Source organism: Stegostoma tigrinum, chromosome 8 (genome assembly GCF_030684315.1).
Source record: "Stegostoma tigrinum isolate sSteTig4 chromosome 8, sSteTig4.hap1, whole genome shotgun sequence".
NCBI lineage: Eukaryota > Metazoa > Chordata > Chondrichthyes > Orectolobiformes > Stegostomatidae > Stegostoma > Stegostoma tigrinum.
The window spans coordinates 11,633,455-11,648,710 of NC_081361.1; the positions used below are offsets into that span (position 1 = coordinate 11,633,455).

At 41.9% G+C, this 15,256-nt stretch overlaps 2 protein-coding genes across 7 annotated transcripts in view; one reads left to right on the top strand and one right to left on the bottom strand.

Annotated features, from left to right (window-relative positions):
- The window catches only part of ralgps2 (Ral GEF with PH domain and SH3 binding motif 2), a 397,302-nt gene that overhangs the window by 79,351 nt on the left and 302,695 nt on the right, over nucleotides 1-15,256 (bottom strand). The gene's annotated exons all lie outside the window — the stretch shown is intronic.
- Nucleotides 1-15,256, top strand: part of angptl1a (angiopoietin-like 1a) — an 89,789-nt gene that overhangs the window by 4,101 nt on the left and 70,432 nt on the right. The window lies entirely within an intron of this gene.

The window sequence follows — 15,256 nt, forward strand, 5'->3', positions numbered from 1 at the left end:
TTACTTGTTGGATGTGAGGCCTTGTTTAGAATCTGTTTGTGTTTAAGGTTTGGAGTCAGACTGGTTCGATTTCTAACGCAAAAATTTATAAAATGCCACACTGACTGACTGTTTAGAAATTGTGTGCTGTTTGAACAAAATAGAGCGCCATGGATTTACACGTGTGTGTGTGTGTGTGTGTGTGTGTGTGTGTGTGTGTGCACGCGTGAGAGAGAGAGAGAATGGGGACAGAAACGAGGCGAGGAGATAAAGAGAGAGTGTGTGTAAGGGTGTGTGTGTGTGTGTGTGTTCGGTGTGTGTGAGTGTGTGTGTGTGTGACAGACAGAGAGAGAGAGAACGAGGCGAGGAGATAAAGAGAGAGAGAGTGTGTGTGTATCTGTGTGAGAGGGACAGAGAGAGAACGAGGAGAGAAACAAGGCGAGGAGATAAAGAGAGAGAGTGTGTAAGGGTGTGTGTTTGTGTGGGTGCGTGTGTGTGTGGGCACGTGTGTGTGTGAGAGTGAGAGAGAGAGAGAGACAACGAGGTGAGGAGATAGAGAGAGTGTGTGTGTGTCTGTGTGAGAGAGACAGAGAGAGAACGAGAAGAGAAACAAGGCGAGGAGCTAAAGAGAGAGAGTGTGTGAGGGTGTGTGTGTGTGTGTGTGTGTGTGTGTGTGTGTGTGTGTGTTGGGTGTGTGTGGGTGTATGTGAAAGAGTGCGTGCGAGTGTCAGAGAGAGTGGGTGTGTGAGACAGTAGTGTCGCTGTGGTCTCAGTGTGTGTGAGACAGTGTAAGTGTGGTCAGAGTCCCACCCACCCCACATACACACCACTCCCACATACATACTCTCCCCCAACCAAACAGCACCTCCAACACACACCAGCCCTTCCACACACACACACACTTACTCACCGCCACCCACACGCACTCTCCATCCAACTCCACCCCCAACACACACACCCTCACTCCGTCCACCCACCTTCACATGCACCCCCAACCCGCACAAATACTCACACACTCATCCCACCCACCACTAGCAGCCCGCCCACCCACCCACAATCTCTCACGCAGCACCCCACCCACAACACACACATACACACACACACACGTGTGGCTGCGTGAGAGATTGTGTGTGAGTGTGTGTGTGTGTGTGTGTATGTGTGTGTTTGTGTGTGTGTGTGTTCCATTTATAGATTATTAATGCCTTTTCTGTCAGTACATTCAGCTTGGCTGACCACTGTGTTGTGAACCTCACAATTACTGTTACTATCTTGTGTTCTTAAAAGAGGAAATTCAAAAGTTGACTTTCAGTCAATAAATAAAACTACTGGTTCAATTAGGTTAGGTTTACTTTTAAGGATAGGATGCCACATGATTGGGTGAATTAACTTTTGATGATGGCATAAAGTACCAGATGATAACGGAGAGAAATAGCCAATCTATGTTTATGTCGATATATTTATCAGCTCAGGTTTCTCAGAAGCTAATTTCTTTAAAAGCTAATTATGAGGTGCAATCACATTGTAATGTTGGAAATAATCAAGTCCTCCACCTACACTCACCTTTACTGGATCCACCCACGCCTCCCTGACTTCTCTGATTTTTTGACCACCTATCCGCTGCTCCCACTTCAACCCTCACCCCCACCTCCCACCTACCAGCCTCATCCCCGCCTCCTTGACCTGTCCGTCTTCCCTTTACTGACCAACATCCATCCCAACTCCCCACTTGCATTCACCTTTCCTGGCTCTATCCCTGCCTTCTTGACCTGTCTGCCTACTCTCCATCTATCTGCTCCTTTATCCATCTTCCATCCACCTCCCCCTCTCTCTCTATTTATTTTAGAATCCCCTTCCCCACCTCCATTTCTGAAGAAGGGCCCAGACCTGAAATGTCAGCTTTCCTGCTCCTCTGATGCTGCTTGGCCTGCTGTGTTCATCCAGCTCTACACTTCGTTATCTCAGATTTTCCAGCATCGGCAGTTCCTACTATCTCTTTAACAAGCTGTTCAGTTACCCAAGAACCATTAACTTGGTTGTCAGCATGCAAGTCTTTTGCCAGCGAAACTGGTTACTAATCCATAGACCAATCAGCATCTTTTGGCTACCCAGCTGCATCGATAGCTCCTCCCCAGCTCCAATTTATCTGCAGCCACTAAAACTACCGTTTGCGCAAACAGCTAGTTACACAATGCTTGCCATAAGTGTCAGGTTACTTGCTTCTCACAACATGAAGCATTTGTATAAAACACTGGTTTAAAACAACTCTTTCACATTTCAGTGATAATGGGAACTGCAGATGCTGGAGAATCCAAGATAACAAAGTGTGGAGCTGGATGAACACAGCAGGCCAAGCAGTATCTCAGGAGCACAAAAGCTGATGTTTTGGGCCTAGACCCTTCATCAGAGAGGGGGATGGGGAGAGGGAACTGGAATAAATAGGGATAGAGGGGGAGGCAGACTGAAGATGGAGAGAAAACAAGATAGGTAGAGAGGAGAGTATAGGTGAGGAGGTAGGGAGGGGATAGGTCAGTCCAGGGAAGACGGACAGGTCAAGGAGGCGGGATGAGGTGGTAGATAGAAAATGGAAGTGTGGCTTGAGGTGGGAGAAAGGGATGGGTGAGAGGAAGAACAGATTAGGGAAGCGGAGACAGATTGGGCTGGTTTTGGGATGCTGTGGGGGGAGGGGACAAGCTGGGCTGGTTTTGTGATGCAGTGGGGGGAGGGAAAGAACTGGGCTGGTTTTGGGATGCAGTGGGGGAAGGGGAGATTTTGAAGCTTGTGAAGTTGAAGGTTGCAAGAACAGAAACTCATATTCCGCTTGGGAACCCTGCAGCCCAAGGGTATCAATGTAGACTTCACAAGCTTCAAAATCTCCCCTTCCCCCATTGCATCACACAACCAGCCCAGTTCTTCCCCTCTCCCCACAGCATCCCAAAACCAGCCCAGCCTATCTCCACTTCCCTAACCTGTTCTTCCTCTCACCCATCCCTTCCTCCCACCTCAAGCCGCACCTCCATTTCCTACCTACCACCTCATCCCACCTCCTTGACCTGTCCGTCTTCCCTGGACTGACCTATCCCCTCTCTACCTCCTCACCCATACTCTCCTCTCTACCTATCTTGTTTTCTCTCCATCTTCGGTCCGCCTCCCCCTCTCTCCCTATTTATTCCAGTTCCCTCTCCCCATCCCCCTCTCTGATGAAGGGTCTAGGCCTGAAACGTCAGCTTTTGTGCTCCTGAGATGCTGGTTGGCCTGCTGTGTTCATCCAGCTCCACACTTTGTTATCTTTCACATTTCAGTCCAATTTTTGAAAAGCATAAAAATAAAAAAAGGAAATGGTCTTTACAAATGTAAAAATATCAGCTGTAACACTTCTTGATAAGCTTGCTACTGATAATCAGCATTGGCAGTGGTTAGATTAGATTCCCTACAGTGTGGAAACAGGCCCTTCAGCCCAACAAGTCCACACCGCTCCTTGAAGGATCCCACGCAGACCCATCCCCCATTGCCCACACACCCCTGAACACTCTGGGCAATTTAGAATGGCCAATCCACCTAGCCTGCACATCTTTGGACTGTGGGAAGAAACCGGAGCACCCAGAGGAAACCCACACAGACACAGGGAGAATGTGCAAACTCCGCACAGACAGTTGCCCGAGGCTAGAATTGAACCCGGGTCCCTGGTGCTGTGAGGCTGCAGTGCTAACCACTGAGCCACCGTGCCACAATGGTACTTCTGTGCTGGGCCTATGTTGTTCATCTGGTTTGATAATTCTAAAATTGGGATACAGTCTCTTGAGGTACAACAGGGTAGATATCTTGTGATACAAGTATAAAAATGCGTATTGTAATTTTAGGAAATTATTTTAAAATTGGTGGTTGTTGAAGTGTTGTTTCTAGTTTTTCTCCAGAAATGTACAGTACTTTTAATTTAGAGGTCTTTGGGGAAGCATATAATACACACTAGAAACATTACTAAACATTTACTTTTTGTAAAGGGATTAAAGCCTTTAAGTTGACGTGATATCTAGGAATATTCGGAGTACTATCTTTATTCAAGCATTACAGAAGAATTCAGAAGATCACAGGTGAACAAAATGGCAACACACATGGCATCTGTTGTTAATTTTACTTCATAGCATATGAAGTGACCAATGTGTACCAAAAGACTATAAAATTCTATGCGCTGGCAAGGTACAGGTACTCATGTGGACCAAGGGTTACTCTTTCATCATGAAAACAGAATTATAACAACACAAGATGTTAAGACAGGGAATGGTCAAAACCTTCTGATGATTAAACTAAAATACAAGACCCAATCTGTTCTGACAGGGGTAAGGGTTGCCCTAATAATCACCCCTGAAACAGCCAGAGAAGCTCATCTTTCCCCTTGTAAGCTATTAAAAGAATGGGGGTTAAAAGAAAATCCCTGATCTCCACATTACGAGTAACAAGAAACAATTTATTCATTGAACCCAACAATGAACAAATTAACAAAATTACTAACAAACCAACATTCCCCCCTTAGACTACTAACTTTTTCCTAACTGGTCTAAATTCTACTAGAATGTGGTTCAAATAAAGACAAGTCCCACTAATATAAACCCAATTAATTAGAAGCAAAAAATTACAACAATCTCTCCAAGTTCACACAGATTGTCTTCTGGAACATTCTGTCATCTTTGCTCTTCATAAACACCTTTCTTCTGTTAATTCTGCTGTCAGTGTTGCTTTATTTCTATAATTTGTTCAATGAGGACTCAGAAGAAAAATGCTGTGGTGCCTTTGATTAATTAGATGGGCTTTCTCTGAGAGCTGAGTTGTGCTAACTCTGGCAGGTGGCAGTTGTTTCTCCTTTTCAGACAGCAGTTGTCTCTCCAAGCTTTTCCAAATACCCTCGTCTTATATACCTGCAATGACGTAATCGAATTCTTATAAAATGATTGGTTTCAGGTTGTCAACACCATCACATTTAAATTCAATCGGCTTTCTGTATCTAGGTGCTTTGTTTAAATTAGTTGGCCAAATTTAAACTCATCACAACATCAAAACAAGACTGCAGTTTTGCCTGCCACCCGTAAAGCTTTTTTGATACACTTATTACACACCTATCACTGGACAGGCAACTTCAGCTGTTGCTCACACATGGAAATTTTCTTCTTTTTAACTAAAAACACAAGTCGCTTAAGGGAACCTTTAATTTTAGCTTTCTGCCTTCTACTTCACAATTATTCTACCCAGCTTCGTAACAAAGAGCAATAGACAAGGACACAAATACAAATTTCATAACAGTTCTGAGGAAGGATCACCGGACCCAAAATGTAACTCTGTTTTTTCCTTCACAGATGCTGCCAGACCTGCTGAGCTTTTCCAGCAACTCTGTTTTTGTTCCTGATTTACAGCATCAGCAGTTCTTTCAGTTTTTACCGGAGACATGAATGGCTGTCCAAATGACAGATTTACCAGAGTAATGAGGGTCTTGAGTATTGACCCAGCTGAATGTTTTAAGATGTGAAAAGACAGTCCCACTGAAAGGTTTAAAAACATATCCTTCCAAACTAATAGGGTATTTTGTGCATCACAGCATGTCTGACTGAAATGAAAAATTACTACAGTTATTGACATTTGTCTAAAACAAATCATAAACAACAGATTCATAAGTTTGAAGCATGTAATGCCCTAAACACAAAAGTTTATTTCTTTGTACGAGCTATCAGAAATGTGACATTGTATTAAGTTTTAGAAGCATCAAAGTTCAACCAATTTCCATTCATTTACATTAAAATTTCTCAGGTCTCTTCAACATCTTACAGTACAAAACTTAATTAAGAAGCAGTAAATAAAAAAAAGTCATTTCTGAAAGCTAAGGATAATTTGAGAATATGCTAACATTCAGGCAAGCATGAAAGAAACGACTGTGAACCACGTTACTTGCCCCTAAGTTTGAAAACAAAGATACCTAATTTTACCATTCATGGTCCCTAATTACATGTGAAATGTAAGGACCAGAAGAAATCATGCATATTATTTGTTCTAATCCTGAATTTTGTAAACTATTTGCATAGCATTCAGAAAATCCAGCAACTGTTCTTTTCTCCATTGCAATCAACGAGAATTTGAAGTGCTGATTCATTGCAAAATATTGGGTGAGGCCATTGATACTTAAGAGTCATACAGTTGTATGGCCCAGAAAGAGAGCCTTTGGTCCACCTTGTCCATGCCAATCAGATATCCTAAATTAATCCGGTCCCACAAGCCAGCATTTAGCCCATATCCCTCTCAACAATTCCTATTCATCAACTCATAAACATGACTTTTAAATGTTGCAATTGGACCAGCCTCTACCACTTCCTCTGGCAGCTCATTCCATAGAAGCACCATCTTCTGCATAAAAAGGTTGTCCCTTAGACCGTTTTATATCTTTCCTGTCTGACCTTCAAACTATGCCGTCTCCCTTACCTTGGGCAAAATACCTTGGTTATTCACTCTATCCATGCCCCTCGTGATTTTATAAATGTCCATAAGGTCATCCTTCAGCCTCCAATGTTCTAGGGAAAATAGCCCCAGCCTATTCAGGCTGTCCCTAAAGCTCCAATGCTTCAAACCCAGCAACATTCATGTAAATCTTTTCAGAATCATTTCAAATGTAATGACATCTCCCTTTAGCAGGGAGACCAGAAATGAATGCAGTATTCCAAAAGTGGCCGAACCAATGTCCTGTGCAGCCACGACATGACCTTCCAACTTCTACATTCTTGCACTGACCAGTCAAAGTAAGCGTACCAAATGCCTTCTTCACTGCCCTGTGAACCTGCAACTCCACCTTCAAGCAATTATGAACGTGCGTCCATGATCTCTTTGTTCAGCAACAATCCCCACGACTTTACCATTGTGTATATGTCCTGCCTTGATTGCCTCTCCAAAATGCAGCACCTCACATTTATCTGATTTAAACTCCATCTGCCACTCCTCCACCTATTGACCCATCAGATCAAGGTCCCATTGTATTCCGAGGTAACCTTCTTCACTATCCACCACACCACCTATTTTGGAGTCATCTGCAAACTTACTAACCATTCCTTCTATATTCACATTCAAATTATTTACGTAAATGACAAAAAGCAGTGGACCCAGCACCGATCAAGTTAGCACATTACTGGTCACAGTCCTCCAGACCAAGAAAACAATGCTCCACCACCACTCTCTGTCACCTCATTCAAACTAATTTTGTACCCAAATGGCTAGTTCTCTCTGAATTCCACGTGATTTTACCTTCCTAACCAGTCTACCATGAGGAATCTCGAATGCCTTACTGAAATTCACATAGACAACGTCCACTGTTCTGCCCTCAATCTTCTTCTTTACTCCTTTAAAAAACTCAGTCAAGTAAGTGAGACATGATTTCCCATGCACAAAACCATGTTGAGTATCTCTACTCAGTCCTTGCCTTTCCAAATACATCCAGAATCCCCACCAACAATTCATCCACTACTGACCTCAAGCTCACTGGTCTGCTCTTTGGAGGGTCGGTGTGGACTTATTGGCCTGAATGGCCTGTTTCCACAAAGTGGGGATTCTATGATTCTATAGTTCCCTGGCCGTTCTCTACCAACTTTCTTAAATAATGGGGGCACCATGTTAGCCACGCTCCAGACTTCTGGCATCTGACCCTTGCCTATCAAAGATATAGTTATCTTGGCATGGGGCCCAGTGGTCACTTCCCTAGCTTCCCAGGGCACCACCACAATTTGCTCTTCCATACTAAAACTGATTTCACTTACAGTGTCCATATCCCTCTATTCCCTTCCTATTCATGCATTCGTGCAAGTGCTTCTTGAATGCTGCTATTGTGTTTGCTTCTACCACCACCTTTGGAAATGCATTCCAGGCACTCGCTACCCTTTATGTGAAAAATGTGCCTTTTAAACTTCCTCCCTCATACCTTGAACCTGTGTCCATTAATAACTGATGCTCCACCCTGAGAAAAAGCCTCATACTTTCCAGTCTATCCATGCTGTTCACAATCTTATAAGCTTCTATCAGGTCACCCCTCAACCTCCTGTATTTCAGTGAAAACAAACGCAGTCTATCCAACTTTTCTTCATAGCTAAAGTCCCCCATACCAGGCAACATGCCGGTAAACCTCTCCAAAGCATCTACATCCTTCTAGTTGTGTGGTGATCAGAACTGTTTGTAGTATTCCAGGTGTGGCCGAACCAAAGTTCTCTAAAGCTGCAGTTGAAGTTGTCTGTCCTTGTACTCAATGCCACTTCCAATGAAAGCAAGTATGCCATAGGCCTTTTTTTAATCGACCTGCACTGCTACGTTCAGTGATCTGTGGACTTGCACACCCAGATCCTGCTGCATATCAATACTCCTCAGGGTTCTGCCATTCAATGCATAATTTCCACTTGTATTTGACCTTCCAAAATTCATCATATCACAGTTGTCCAGATTAAACTTCATCTGCCATTTTTCTGCCCATGCCTCCAACTGACCTACATCCTGCTGTATCCTCTGACAGTCACTGTCCACACTCCACCAATCCTTGTGTTGTCTGCAAACTAACCAATTAGACCAGCTAAGTTTTCCTCAAAATCATTTATGCAGAACATGAACACTAGAGGGCCAAGCACTGATCCCTATGGAACATCACTAGTCATAACTCTCCATTCTGAAAAACATCCTTCCACCGCTACCCTCTATCTCCAATGACTAATTCAGTTCTATATCCATCTTGCCAGCTCACCTCGATACCATGTGACTTCATTTTTTGTACCAGTCTGCCATGAGGGACCTTATCAAAGGCTTTACTGAAGTCCATGCAGACAATATCAACTACTTTTCCCTCATCGATCAGCTTGTCATCTCCTCAAAAATCTTGATCAAGTTAATGAGGCATTACCTCCCCAGCACAAAACCATGCCCTACACGGCTGATAAGTCCATTTACTTCTAAATACATTAACATCTTGTCCCTGAGAATCTTTTCCAATAATTTCCCTACGACCAGCCTGTAATTTCCAGGATTATCCCTGCTATCCTCCTTAAACAATGGGACAACATGGGCTATTCTCCAGTCTCAAATTCTCTAGTCACCCAGTATTTCCCGACTTCCATAAAGCTTTTGTGTCAGTATACAAATTATGGGAATATAATGCAATATCTAATAGCATATACAAATGCGATTATGCTTCAAATAAATGCTTTAAAGTTACAATTCGCCTCTCAAATAGGATCAGACTGTTTCACCAAGCTTTTCATGCCAACAGATTCTCACAGTATTGCTTTAAGAATTTACAGAGGCAGATAAAAAATATTTTGCTGAATGGTCTTGTTTTAACAAACTAGTTGAAACATTTTCCTGTTTTCTTCATTGTCAACTGGCAACTGTCACTCTTTTATTCTTCCACAGAGAGGCCTAACAGACTATGATCATTTGCGCAGCAAAGGTAAACGCTATCATGTATCTACAAGACATCCACAAATATTCAATTTCAACAAGTTAACAAGACATAAAGCAGACATAAAGCAGCATGCTGGTAGCAAAACACAGCAATGCAATACAAAAACTAACCACGGTTCCTTGCAAAATAACTAAGCAATAAGAAGAGATGGTAAGTGGATAGTTTCTATGCCAGTAAATCCTTGTGGATACATGCTGATAGTGTGACAATGGTGAAACCAGGATTTCCTTTTTTTAAGAAAGCCAAAAAAATTACTTCACATACAGTATAGAAGAGAAAACATAAAATGAAATAAATTAATGAATTTAATAAAGTCAACATAGACATTCTTGATTTTGTCTACGGTTCCAACATTTTCATCTCCTTAATGCTACATGTGATATTATTAAAGGTCGAGTTAGCCATCACTTTTAACAATAAGTATTTGTGCAGCAGTCTCTCCACACAAAATCATTCCAAGCACTGGGAAAAGTGCCAATTCTGTTGGTTTCTGAATGTTATAAATATCACAGATATATAGTTGAGAAGCTTAAAACTTTTCCAAAATGGCTTCCCTGTCTGCCAGAATATAAAGTGAGCTCAGTTTAGCTCCAAACTGCCTATATCAAACAAACAGAACTCTCCAAATGCCTCACTTGAATAGCCAAAATTAAAGCTCCACTTTACAAGGATGTAAAGTTGAAGCTATTTTATAACAGGCCAAACATTAGAAAAATAAAATCAATGTGACTGCTTGGGAGAAATACACAAGAATTTCAGAGTGGTCTTTCAGAGTGGGAAATTATTCAGGAAGGAATTGAGACGAATTCAGAAACATCAAATTGGAAATGCTACAAAACTGATTGTGACTTGAAGAACTCTGGCTTTCGAAACAACTGGATTCCACCTCCTCTTCTGGGGGGAGAAAATCAGAAATATGGAGAAATTCTTTTTTTATTCTTGATGGGATGAGGGTGTTGCTGACCAGGCAGCATTTATTGCCCATCCCTAATTGCCCAGAGGGCAGTTCAGAGTCAACCACATTGCTGGGGGTCTGGAGTCACATGTAGGGCAGAGCAGGTGAGGATGCCAGTTTCCTTCCCTCAAGGACATTAGTGAACCAGAAGTTTTTTTCCAACAATCAACAATGGTTTCATGGTCATTATCAGATTCTTAATTCCAGATATTTTATTGAATTCAAATTCCACCATCTGCCAAGGCAGGATTTGAAATACAGAATCCCTACAGTGTGGAAACAGGCCCTTCAGCCCAACAAGTCCACACCAACGCTTAGAACATCCTACCCAGAACTATCCCCCTCACCTAAACATCCCTGAACACTATGGGTAATTTATCATGGCCAATCCACCTGGCATGCACATCTTTGTACTGTGGGAGGAAACCGGAACCCACGGAGGAAACCCGTGCAGACATGGGGAGAATGTGCAAACTCCAAGCAGGCAGTCTGGTGGAATCAAACCCGGGTCTCTGGCGCTGTGAGGCAGCAGTGCTAACCACTGAGTCACCAATTTGAACCCAGATCCCCAGAATGTTATCTGGGTCTCTGGATTAACAGCCCAGAGATAATACCACCAGGCCATTGATTCCCCACAACCATTAATCAACACTTATTAATCACCAATGGTAGGAAACAAAGAAACTTGACTCAATTTTATGCAAGCTTTTGTCAAAAATCACCTCTCACACCCGGATGCAGCAAAAATGTTAATGAGAAATTCACTGCATGCCTTGAAAATACCAAATTTGTGCAGTGAGTCAAATATTGAGTAGCAGACCAATTATTTCAGTTGTCAACAAAAATCATTTTCCAGGCAAACAGAGAGCAACAAACACATTCTTCAACTTCACTCCTATGATAATATGAGATTTACCTTACTCCTGATGTGCTACATTTCTTCCAATGTAGCCAATTAAAATATGAGGTGCTTGAGTAACGCTGTGCAAAGCTAACCAAACAGACCACACATTAATACACAGCCACAGGTATCACTTGTCAGTTCTGAAACAACATTTTACTTTTGGCATAACTTAACACCAAACTAAGAAGCAGATGTAACAAGCCAATGAAGTAATCCACAATCCTATTCGAGAAACTATATTTTGGAGGATTCGTCCAAATTTAATAGTCAGTAATTTTGCGATCAATACAACTGAAATAGTTATTGCCTTTTACAGTCTTTACTGAATTATTATTTTAATACGTATGAACAGCTTGATTTGCATCCATATGATGCACTAACAAACATTAATTTAAAGGTCTGAATATCTGAGGCATGAAGGAGGATATCAAAATAGTGTAATTATCCTGTCAGAAGAGAGAGTGAAGTGTGAAACCAGTAAGGCTTCTTTGCTATTTAAAAAAGCAAGTCATTGTGAATTTTTCAGTGCAATACATTTGAGGCTCCTTTATGCCGGGGCGGGGTTTGTATGCTGGTGGTGGAAGAAGAGGAATAACAATTCCAAAGTAATTTTGAAAACTCTTCTCTTCGGTGATATGAATATGCAATCCACTTTGTGTGTATTCTCAAAAAAGAGTCCGAGTAATCAAAATTTCTTATGGAGGAATCCAATGATGAGTAACTGAAGGTACTGCAAAACTGCTACTGCAAAAATAAATGCCCCAATGAAGCATTCAGAACCCAAAATACATGTTAAGAATAGACTGAAAGAAAGGAAGATGATCCAAAAAAAGATTAACAAAAGTTAAAGTATTTAATGCTGAATAAAAACACATTTTGCCCACATTTCTCTCAGCCATTACAGCTAGGCACTTCATTCTATAGCACAGTCATTTGGTTGCTAGATGCTGCTTATATTATTTGTCTCAGGATAACACTGTTTCAGTGCAATTGCTGAGCCGTATAACAAGTTGCTAATAGCACAACTACATTTAAAAATGCATTCCATATGTTGGTTGTACATAGAACATAGAACATTACAGCACAGTACAGGCCCTTCGGCCCTCGATGTTGTGCCGACCTGTCATACCTGTTGTACTTGACACAGGTTTGAAATTGTATATTGGAAACTGAATACACAGGCAGTTTCTCACATATCAATTTGCAAAAGGAATCCAGAATATGATGAGAGGAAGTTTGGTTAAAGCCTAGTGAAGTGTCTACATTTCCTCCGTCCATTTTAGAAAGGAACCAACTGTTTGATACCGATGTGAAACTGAAAAAAATTGCTGTAAAATTTGAAAACTTAATTTTAAGAAATGCAAGAGAGGTCATGTTATTGTTCAGGAATAGATGCAGATAAAATGTACTGCAAGGTCAAAAAAATTAATTGCTTTCAAACCAAATGATGAAAATATTTAACTTATTATTCTTTAAATGGATGCTAGAAAGGCATGTCACATTATAGTTGTGCAATCAAAAGACTGGAACAAATCAAGAATGGCATTGATATCCTGCAGTTTAAAAGGAAACACTGGCTATAATAACATAACTGAATTTGTAGTTTATAGCAAGTGTGTCTTACAGGTAAACGTTCATGCTAATAATTACTTATTCCACTAGAAATTGCAGGTAAACTTGTATCAGAGTAATTATAGTAAATTTGCTGCACTGTGGATGTGCAGAGGGATCTTGGTGTCCATGTACATAGATCCCTGAAAGTTGCCACCGAGGTTGATAGTGCTGTTAAGGCTTACGGTGTGTTAGGTTTTATTGGTAGAGGGATTGAGTTCCGGAGCCGTGATGTCATGCTGCAACTGTACAAAACACTAGTGTGGCCTCATTTGGAATATTGCGTGCAGTTCTGGTTGCCCCATTACAGGAAGGATGTGGAAGCATTGGAAAAGGTGCAGAAGAGATTTACCAGGATGTTTCCTGGTCTGGAGCACAGGCCCTATGAAGAAAGGCTGAGGGGCTTGGGTCTGTTCTCATTGGAGAGAAGAAGGCTAAGAGGGGATTTAATAGAGACATACAAGATGATTAGAGGATTACATAGGGTGGACAGCGAGAGTCTTTTTCCGAGGATAATGACTTCAGCTTGTACAAGGGGGCAAAGCTACAAATTGAGGGGTGATAGATTTAAGACAGATGTCAGAGGCAGATTCTTTACTCATAGAGTGGTAAGGGCGTGGAACGCCCTGCCTGCCAATGTAGTTAACTCAGCCACATTAGGGGCATTTAAACAGTCCTTGGACAAGTATATGGATAATGATGGGATAGTGTAGGGGGAGGGGCTTAGATTAGTTCACAGGTCGGCGCAACATTGAGGGCCGAAGGGCCTGTTCTGCGCTGTATTTCTCTATGTTCTATGTTCTATGTTCTACTGGATATCTACGACATTCATTTTTTTGCACGTCGTGCAATATTAAGAGCTACATTCTCTTTTATAATCATGATCAAAACTGGATAGAATATAAGGGGAAATGAAGAATAATCGTGGTGGTAAGATCAGCAGGTGGTTCACCTCTTGGGCTGCTCCTTCCTCACCTACCACCACCCAATGCAAATTGTGGCCAGAGAGGGGGCAAGACTTTGGTACTATTCCCAGCAGGTTTCAACAGTGCGCCACTTTCCACTGCTTCCTACGGCTACCAACTAGATGCACAAACTAGGGAACAGCATCAGGAATCCTAAACAAAGACAAATCTTAATGCTGGTCACTGTTCCCTCCAATTCATTAACAGCGCTCAGCTCACTGAAGGTCTTGATCTCAACAAAGGCTTCTGCGAGTGGTCTGGTTCAAATATCAGGGTCCTTCTGCTCCATAAAATGGAGGTCCTGTCTCTTCTGGTCCAGTAGCAGTGATGCTACAATATTAGCATTCTTGTGTTGACGGAAATGGAATCCCTCTTGGCTTCAAGAACTTTGGCAGAAGCCTGCTCCTCATTGTTACTAATTTTTGATTGAGGGATATTGTTTGGACCAGATTTGGAGAGGCAGATCTAGGTCCTGCACTCAAGGAATCCTTTCAGAAGAGAGGAACTCAGTCTTAAAATATTTCTGGGTGTGCACGTACAACGAAGATTACAAGAGAAAACATTTAGGTGTCAGGAGTAAATGTGACACTGAGGGGATTAAATGTTTTTCTATACACAAAACAGATTCTTGAAGTAAGGCAGAGATCAATAATCCCAACATTTGTTAACAGTTAATAACTAATCATGCTTAAAAGGAATGCAGCACAAATATTTGCAACTTTATTAACAAAGTCCATAACATATTTCCAGAAAGTAACAAAACTAAGGTCAAACACAGATGATCACACATGATCCTTAGCCACACACCTTCTAGAACATAGAACATTACAGCACAGTACAGGCCCTTTGGCCCTCGATGTTGTGCCGACCTGTCATACCGATCTCAAGCCCATCTAACCTACACTATTCCATGTACGTCTATATGCTTGTCCAATGATGACTTAAATGTACCTAAAGTTGGCAAATCTACTACCGTTGCAGGCAAAGCATTCCATTCTCTTCCTACGTTCTGAGTTAAGAAAATACCTCTGACATCTGTCCTATATCTTTCACCCCTCAATTTAAAGCTATGCCCCCTGGTGCTAGTCGTCACCATCCTAGGAAAAAGGCTCTCCCTATCCACCCTATCTAACCCTCTGATTATTTTATATGTCTCAATTAAGTCACCTCTCAACCTTCTTCTCTCTCATGAAAACAGCCTCAAGTCCCTCAGCCTTTCCTCGTAAGACCTTCCTTCCATACCAGGCAACATCCTAGTAAATCTCCTCTGCACCCTTTCCAAAGCTTCCACATCCTTCTTATAATGCAGTGACCAGAACTGTACACAATACTCCAAGTGCGGCCGCAACTGAGTTTTGTACAGCTTCACCATAACC